Source organism: Bactrocera neohumeralis, chromosome 2, assembly GCF_024586455.1.
Source record: "Bactrocera neohumeralis isolate Rockhampton chromosome 2, APGP_CSIRO_Bneo_wtdbg2-racon-allhic-juicebox.fasta_v2, whole genome shotgun sequence".
Lineage (NCBI taxonomy): Eukaryota > Metazoa > Arthropoda > Insecta > Diptera > Tephritidae > Bactrocera > Bactrocera neohumeralis.
In genome coordinates this window covers 32687651-32698158 of record NC_065919.1, presented here as the reverse complement: position 1 = coordinate 32698158, position 10508 = coordinate 32687651, and positions in this window count along the sequence as shown.

Genomic DNA, 10508 nt, shown 5'->3' with positions numbered 1-10508 from the left:
GATTTTTGAGACTATTGTTGTTTTTCCAGAAGAATGTTTGTATTTTTTGATTTACATGCGTACGCATATATTATTTGTGTGAGAATGTCATACCCACATACATACATATGTACATACATATGTGTGTACGTAAATGTAGAGAAGTGCGCGCTTTTTATATTACAGATAAATGATAACATCTTGATTTGAAATTGATTTGTGCTTGCATACATATTTGCAGGATAGATGCGTATGAAAGTTTTAAATGATAAGAGGTGTGATTTACATATATTATTATTGTAATATATTATGTTTTTAGGATATTACGATAATATTTTGTATACATATATAGCTATATAAATGCATACGAAATTATATAAATTATCAAAGATAAGAAATATTTAAAAATTAGCTTTTATTTGGACATAATCTACAAATATTACCATGGAAATAGCATAATTTAATAATAATGTTATCAGTTTTGCATGAATTCACAAAAATTCGCAAAATTATATTCATATCAATTGATAAGATAGCATGTAAACGTATAAAAACATAAACCAAAAGGCCAACAGGTAACTGTAAAAGCAATGTATATTTCTGAGCATAATTTTCATTGAATTCTCAGCTCTGTTCACTCATTTCTGTTAAAATTTCTCCTGCCGAGCCAAAAGTGGTGAAATCCACTAATAGAAAATTCATGGCTCTTGACAGTTTACACGCTTGTCCGTAGTTGAACCTTCTCTATATTATACGTTCTCTGCTAGATCCATTCAACTGTCAAAATGGGATGAGTGAGCTACTCTTTCATTTCCAATAAAAGTAGCCATACACGACACACAAGTGTGTTCGATCTGTATGAAATCGTTTCACCATACACGACATACAAATCCACTTTGTGTTCGTTCTTCAAACAGTGAATATGTATGACAAGCAAGTGGAAAATTGTTCGTCCGCGATGTTTCCTATTCGGCGATACGAGAAAAATGAGATTTTGTGTGCATACAGCGCCATAGACGACATACATGTGTGTACACCGTGTATGGCCACTTTAACAGGAGAGTTGCACACAGAGATACGGGGCATCTCGACAGGCAAAAATTTATTGTATACTAACTGTATTGCTGTACGTTATGCCTGTGGAGACTCAATGTTGCTGGTGGAATACTAATTAGTATGCCATATATTGAAAGCAGAGAACGTATAATATAGAGAAGGTTCATCTACGGACAAGCGTGTAAACTGTCAAGAGCCATGAATTTTCTATTAGTGGATTTCACCACTTTTGGCTCGGCAGGAGAAATTTTAACAGAAATGAGTGAACAGAGCTGAGAATTCAATGAAAATTATGCTCAGAAATACATATACATTGCTTTTACAGACGCCTATTGGCCTTTTGGCTTATATTTTTATACGTTTACATGCTATCTTATCAATTGATATGAATATAATTTTGCGAATTTTTGTGAATTCATGCAAAACTGATAACATTATTATTAAATTATGCTATTTTCATGGTAATATTTGTAGTTAATGTCCAAATAAAAGCTACGTTTTAAATATTTCTTATCTTCGATAATATTACATAATTTCGTATGCATGTATATAGGCTATATGAATATATGTATGTAAATCACACCTCTTATCATTTAAAACTTTCATACGCATCGTTTGAAAAATCATCAGAAACCAATATGGCAGCCAAACTGCCGACGTCAAAATTTGTTGTAAATTACACAACAACAAAATTTTCATTCATGAACGCAAACGTACTTTCAAAAAGCATATTCTATTTATTCATAAAAGCAGACGCCATTACATCTCCCCGAGCATGCCTTGCCAACAAGCGTCTCTTCGCGACGATTTCAAAAGCTAAAAATCATAAATTGAATATATTTCTTAAATGTATGAGAAGGAAAAAGTGACAACCTCGCAAATATAATATTAAAAAATATTAGAATAAAATAGACAACATAGTTTATTTGTCGAATTTCAAGTCTAGAAATTTTTCAAAGAAAATATTCAATATTCTTCTGATTTTTGTGTACAGTCAATCCCGGTTAAGTAGTACTCCGCTTAAATGAAAATCATCCCTCTTAACTGCCTATGTCTTGCTGCATCTCACGGTTTGTTTTTTGAAAAACATAGAAATTATTATTTTAGGTACCACTCGCTTAAGTATCCGCACTCGCTTATGTGCCATATTATATTTTTTATTTTTAACAAACCACAAAAATCTGTATCTTTGATTGTGGCACATAACCGGGATTGACTGTATTTGTCAAGGAATGTAAAAAATATTTTGTAATTCTGAAATATTTTTACACGGCTCGCAAAAATCTGCGTCGTTATGTATGCAAGCTCACACACAAACATATGTACATATTTACGCTGGTTTGTCGGCGAAGCTGTACAGCGGCAAAGGAAGCGGTGACAATCGGCGGCCATTCGTTTATTTTTTTCGGCACAGCTTGGATTTTCTACCAACGACACAATGTTGTGACGCTTTGTATGAAACAATGGGTGTGTATATTCTCATACAAAGTTGTGTGTAGACAAATTTACAAACATTATGCGAATGATTCTTTCAAATTTGTTTACGTGCACACAAAATTACATACATATGTATGTGAATATGTGAACATTATGCGTATGGTTTTTTTAAATCTTTTTACATGTACACATAATTACATGCATACGTATGTGAATATGCGACGGCTTGGTTATAAGATGTTATCAAAACTTCGAATGCACAAAGAAAATAAATTCATACATAAATATATAACTTATCATACCTATATTAATTAAATATTTAGGTAATAATACAAATATGACTTTATTATACATTTCAACAGGTTTAATGGAATTCATAATTTAAAGGGTCAAATTGCACATATGTACATACATACATATGTATATACTTATGTGCTTTGATATCAAATACATACTTATATCTTTCATAATCAGGGGTGTTGTGGAATCTGATAGTTGTCGGAATCAGAATTTAAACCGATCAAAAAAAGCAGTAGGTGTGATGAATTCAGACATTATTGGTTTGATATTCGAAACAGAATTTGTATCGGTTTTGGGTGTCACGGAAACCAATTTTATCGGTTTTGCTGTCAGAAACAAAGCAAGAAGATATTCGCACACAGATTTGAAATGTAAGTTTCTTAACTTCATGTCATTTTATTGTTACGAATTAATTTATCTTTATTTCTATAGAACAAAACATAAGAATAAAACACGAAATGTCTTAACTATTGAGTTTTGAAAAAAAATGCGGATATTTAGGGAGGAGCCTGCTTTAGAGGGTTAAAAAAACGATTATGTTTTTGGGAGGGAAAGAAATAATTCATTAAAGCGAAATTTCTAGGGTTTATAGTTATATATTTAAACATCATCCGAAAATTTTTTGGCTACGAATTCTTTGATATTCTGCCTTAGGAAAGCAATTGTCCAAATGCATCTCGCATGTGCATTTCGGACGGCGGGCAGTATGCAGGTCGCAATTTCTATCGGAAACAAAAAATTCAAAGAGATTCATATTTGTTAATAACTTTGTTCAAGTTAAACTAGGAAAATTTCAAGAAATAAGTGTAAAATTCTAAAAATTTTTAAAATTTGAAGAAAGAAGTGGTTCTTGACCAAACAAATTTTACATATGTATGTTCAAACTTAACCTTTCTTAGCTTTTTTTGTTTAAATAAAAGATAATTTAATGCCAAAGATAATAAACTTTGCCCCAATTCCATACGTTTAGTTTTTTCTATCCTGTCCGCCAATTGAGAAAAATCGTAAGAATGAAAACCGAGAAATCGCGCGTCAAGCGCTGAACACATAGAGCGCAACAGACTGTAAACTACATCTGTCAAATATTAAAATACACACGTTCTTATGGACACAGTTATTTTGACAGCTGCACGACTACACGGCTGCTGTCGTTCTCGCTGACTTCAATATCCTCCTATATTTGAAGAATGGAAGATAGAGAGATGAGGTAGATTGGTGATGCCACTAATATGTAAAATGTAATATTATTCACAGCTCTAACAAACTTGACGTTATTTTACAAATAAAAGCATAAAATAGCTCTATTATAGCTCTATTATATCATTTGTAATAACAATTGATAATTTAAATCAAAAATATTTACCTATTTACTTATTTTTTGCATTCAATATTTCACTTTGAACAAAATATTAAAATTTCCTTGAAGGGCAAGGTATTAGTATGGCCACAACGAAATTGTGTACATACAAAATGGACAACTGCGTTGTTTTGTGTGCATGCCGGGCATTGTTATGTTGTTGCTTCTCACAAATGTACATGTAGTAAGATGCACAACGACGTTTTCAGTTCACTGTCTTGCTGCTGCAGTCTGTCGCGCTCTATGTGTTCCGCACTTCAAAGTTTTCACTTTCTGCTCAAGCGCTCATATACATATGTATATATGTACATTAGGGTGATTCAAAAAAATTTTTTTTTTTTTTCAATTGGTACTCGCAAAAATAGGTTCCTAGACACCTCTAAGAAAGCCTCTCCAAATATGAGTTTTTAATTGTAACGGGAAGGTCCTCCGCTTAACGGTTTTCTATTTTTTCTTATTATCAGATAGAAAAATTTATATCTCGCTTCCAACTACTTGAAAAAATATCTTGTTAATTAGGTTTAGTAGGAAATTGAATGCTCTAAAAGTATGGTCTCTTATGATTTTTTCGTAAACCCAACCGTTTAAAAGATATTAACGGTTGAAATTTGACTATTTTTGGGAAAATTTTTTATTTCTTAAGAATTTTATAACTCAATAAAAAAAATTTTTATGAATAGATTTTTGGAGTGGCTTTCTTAGAGGTGTCTAGGAACCTATTTTTCAGAGTACCAAACGAAAAAAAAAATTTTTTTTTTTTTGATCCACCCTAATATGCATTGATGTTTGACGATGAATATCTCGTAAACGCTTAACTTAATCGAAATATCGTAGTAGACCATTTTTATAGAGCAGTAAATTTCCTACAAAACTATGTGTATCATCATTCATAATAATTTTTTTTCATTGAGTTATAAAATTAATAAAAAATAAAGAATTTTTCCAAAAATAGTCAAATTTCAACCGTTAATATCTTTTAAACGGTTGGGTTTACGAAAAAATCATAAGAGACCATATTTTAGAGCATTCATTGCATTGACGCTGAATATCTCGTAAACGCTTAACTTAATCGAAATATCGTAGTAGACCATTTTTATAGAGCAGTAAATTTCCTACAAAACTATGTGTATCATCATTCATAATAATTTTTTTTCATTGAGTTATAAAATTAATAAAAAATAAAGAATTTTTCCAAAAATAGTCAAATTTCAACCGTTAATATCTTTTAAACGGTTGGGTTTACGAAAAAATCATAAGAGACCATATTTTAGAGCATTCAATTTTCTACAAAACCTAATTAACAAAATATTTTTTCAAGTAGTTGGAAGCGAGATATAAATTTTTCTATCTGATAATAAGAAAAAATAGAAAACCGTTAAGCGGAGGACCTTCCCGTTACAATTAAAAACTCATATTTGGAGAGGCTTTCTTAGAGGTGTCTAGGAACCTATTTTTGCGAGTACCAATTGAAAAAAAAAATAAAATTTTTTTTGAATCACCCTAATGTACATATCTACTAGTGCTCGGTCACTATTTCCCTTCTAGCTTCGACAATATTTCAAATTCCCATCTATAACATTGGGGGCATATTCTTAGATAATTTTTAAAGAGATTTAAGCAAAAAAAAAATTCCCCGCTTAAAGAAGATTTACAAAACGTATTAAACGTAACTTAACACCCAAATGCGTCTATATTCATTCGATAAATGTTGTCTCTTAAAATCTTTCTTTAATTCGGAACTCATTAAAAACTTTAACAGGATTGCTTCCAAATGTATTCATTTGCAAGTTTTGTCCCATTAGTAAACAGCTGAATCGAATATAGGTTTTGCGTATGTTCGAAAATACGAAAATCCAATCAGATTCTGTGACACCATTGAAAATCAGAAATGGTTTGCAGTTCTGACAACTAAGCAATTCTGTCTTGGACTCCACAACACCCCTGATAGTAACCAGAGCTAGTAGAACGACACCTGTATACTTCTTCTTCTTAATTGGCGTAGACACCACTTACGCGATTATAGCCGAGTTAACCTCAGCGCGCCAGTCGTTCTTTTTTTCGCTACGTGGCGCCAATTGGATATTCCAAGCGAAGCCAGGTCCTTCTCCATTTGGTCCTTCCAACGGAGTGGAGGTCTTCCTCTTCCTCTGCTTCCCCCGGCGGGTACTGCGTCGAATACTTTCAGAGCTGGAGTGTTTTCGTCCATCCGGACAACATGACCTAGCCAGCGTAGCCGCTGTCTTTTAATTATGTCAATGTCGTCGTATATCTCATACAGGTCATCGTTCCATCGAATGCGATATTCGCCGTGGCCAATGCGCAAAGGACCATAAATCTTTCGCAGAACCTTTCTCTCGAAAACCCCCAATGAAAAGGAACAAGGTTAATTAACTTAAATATCTTAAACTAATGATTTAAGGCAACTCAATATGGACTGCTAAATGTGTATGTACAAGAAAATCGACTTTATACCTGAAGATAAGATTGCAGTGATCATCTTTGGTTTAAAGAGAAGGCTGCTTCCTAATAAGTTTGATGTCCATATCTCACAAACCTAACTTGTTGGAAACATTTCTTTCTTCGTCTTAATCAAAGGGACTACGCGATATTTTTAAACTAAATTAACATATAATTTTCTTGTTATCGTTATAAGACACAACGACTACATCCCATTTAATATAATTATAAAATGCATCAGATTCATTTACTTTACAAAAGTTAAATCAGCACCAATGAATCGAAATAAATCTTTACACTAATAGTGTTTTTAACAACATATCTCGCACAAAGGTGGTGTATATATAGATAATTTAGATATAAAACATAATATTGTAAAAAAATGAAGTGAGTACATTATCTATAAGATAGAAATATGATTATAGTCCATTCACGGTTTCGTCGAAAATTTAATATTAAATTTATTTGCATCATTTTGAACTACAATTTTTTCGTGTAAAATTTCAAAGGCTTTTTTCAAAACTATGTATTTTGAAATGGTGATCACTGTAGCTTGAAAACTGCTTAATAAATTTCAATGTTTACAATTAACTGTTGTTTTAACTAAAAATCTGGATTTTTACAATTTTCCTAAGGCCGATAATTTGTTAATTAAAAAAGATTCGATTAGGCACCAGATTATCTGTCAATACAACAATTTTTTTGGCTACGATTTAGAATAGGATCTCCCGATTTCGGGTTTAAAATGGGTATGTACGGATAGGGGAGGTCCTCCAGATCAAGAATATATATATACATATATAGTTGCCGCTGACTTATGGTTTTTGAGATATTTGCATTTATAGTTCAAAAAATCAATTATTTAATATGCGTGTTTCTCCGATTTATAATTCATTTAACACTTATATTTTTAACTTTTACACTACACTTCACTAATTCGTTTCTAATCATTTATTTTATAATAAATAGTGCAAAAATAACTTTTATTCAGCATTTAACTTTTGTTCTATTATTTTTGTTCACACAAAAACAAAAGGGTTGCATCTAACTAATTACATCTAACTAATAATCAGTGCTAAAGTAGTGCTTAAATAGTTGAACTTTTTAACTTTGAATGCAAATATCTTAAAAACCATAAGTCAGCGGCAACGGTATATATTTTCTTAATCTGGAAGACCTCCTCTGTCCGTACATACCCATTTTAACCCCGAAATCCGGGGATGCTATTCTAAAATTTACCCATTTTTTTACCAATTGGTTTTAGATGAAGGAGGATGGGGTCATGTGTAGAAGTTCACGCAAGTTAGGAAAGTTCTATGATCGCCATTCACTTGGGAGTGGTCAGAAACGATTCTATTACATATGGCTCAAGCAGCTCACGACTTCCGGTCTTTCACCAAGTATCCTCTGGGTAGCCTAAGAACATCCGTTCGAAGGCGAGCTAAAGTCAGAAGGCAAAACATCCCCTACATAGGGTTTTGCGCTGGGTTTGGGTCCCGCCTCGTAAAAAAACTATACCAATGAAAAACTACCAACAGCCTCGGATGAGAAACCCCCCCTTTTGATAACGACCATGGCAAACGAAATAATGGAATGTCCGGTCCCTTAATTGGGAAGGTGCCGCTGCCCAGTTGGTTAATGTCCAAGAAATGCGATGGACGGGACAAGGACAAAGACGAGTAGGTCCTTGTGGCATTTACTACAGTGGCCATATAAAGGAGCGCAAGTTTGGTGTGGGATTCGTGGTGGGAGAGAGACTCCGTCGCCGAGTACTATCATTCACTCCGGTGAATGAACGTCTAGCCACAATCCGCATCAAAGCGAGGTTCTTCAACATATCGCTGATTTGCGCCCACGCCCCGACGGAAGAGAGGGACGAGGTGACCAAAGATGCCTTCTATGAGCGCTTGGAGCGCGCTTATGAGAGCTGCTCCCGCCACGATGTCAAAATCGTGCTTGGCGACTTAAACGCCAAGGTGGGCAAAGAAGGTATCTTTGGCACTACGGTCGGTAAATTCAGCCTCCACGACGAAACTTCCCCAAATGGGTTGAGGCTGATTGACTTCGCCGGGGACCGAAATATGGTTATCTGTAGTACTAGATTCCAGCATAAAAAGATTCATCAAGCTACCTGGCTGTCTCCGGATCGAAAAACTACCAACCAGATCGATCATGTTGTGATAGACGGAAGACACGTCTCCAGTGTTTTAGATGTGCGTGCGCTCCGAGGTCCTAACATCGACTCGCACCACTATCTTGTCGCAGCCAAGATTCGCACCCGCCTCTGTGCAGCAAAAAACGCACGCCAACAAACACTGCAATCACAACAGACAGCCGAACGATTTTCTACTCGGCTTGCACTCCTGCTCTCTGAGAGCACTCGTCAACAACTCGGTATAAGGGAACTGTGAGACGGCATTTCAAATTCCTTACGTACAGCTGCAACCGAAGCCATTGGTTTTCGGAAAGTGTAAAAGAACAGCTGGTACGACGAGGAGTGAGTACGAAGAGCTTGATGAGCTGGCCGACAGGGGTAATGCTCGAAAATTCTACGAAAAAATGCGGCGGCTTACAGAAGGTTTCAAGACCGGAGCATACTCTTGTAGAACCCCCAAAGGGGATCTAGTGACCGATGCCCAGAGCATACTTAAATTATGGAGGGAACACTTCTCCAGCCTGCTGAATGGCTGTGAACGCACAACGCCAGGAGAAGGCGAACCCGATTCCCCAATCGATGACGATGGAGCAGACATTCCATTACCCGACCATGAAGAAGTTCGAATAGCAATTGCCCGCCTCAAGAACAACAAAGCGGCAGGGGCCGACGGACTACCGGCCGAGCTATTCAAACACGGCGGCGAAGAACTGATAAGATTCTTTGTAAAATATGGTCGGACGAAAGCATTCCCAACGATTGGAATTTAAGTGTGCTATGCCCATTCCATAAAAAAGGAGACCCCACAATCTGCGCTAACTACCGTGGGGTTAGCCTCCTCAACATCGCATATAAGGTTCTATCGAGCGTATTATGTGAAAGATTAAAGCCCACCGTCAACAAACTGATTGGACCTTATCATTGTGGCTTCAGACCTGGAAAATCAACAACCGACCTGAAAGAAGAATCGACACACACCACCTCTTCGTCGATTTCAAAGCTGCTTTCGACAGCACGAAAAGGAGCTGCCTTTATGCCGCGATGTCTGAATTTGGTATCCCCGCAAAACTAATACGGGTGTGTAAACTGACGTTGAGTAACACCAAAAGCTCCGTCAGGATCAGAAAGGACCTCTCCGAGCCGTTCGATACCAAACGAGGTTTCAGACAAGGTGACTCCCTATCGTGCGACTTCTTCAACCTGCTTCTGGAGAAAATAGTTCGAGCTGCAGAACTAAATAGAGAAGGTACCATCTTATATAAGAGTGTACAGCTGCTGGCGTATGCCGACGATATTGATATCATCGGCCTCAACACCCGCGCCGTTAGTTCTGCTTTCTCTAGGCTGGACAACGAAGCACAGAAAATGGGTCTGGCAGTGAACGAGGGCAAAACGAAATATCTCCTGTCATCAAACAAACAGTCGTCGCACTCGCGACTTGGCTCTCACGTCACTGTTGACAATCATAACTTTGAAGTTGTAGATAATTTCGTCTATTTAGGAACCAGCATTAACACCACCAACAATGTCAGCCTGGAAATCCAACGCAGGATTGCTCTTGCCAACAGGTGCTACTTCGAACTGAGTAGGCAATTGAAAAGTAAAGTCCTCTCTCGACGAACAAAAGCTAAACTCTATAAGTCGCTCATAATTCCCGTCCTTCTGTATGGTGCAGAGGCTTGGGCGATGACAACAACCGATGATTTGACGCTACGAGATTTCGAGAGAAAAAATCTGCGAAAGATGTATGGTCCTTTGCGCATTGGC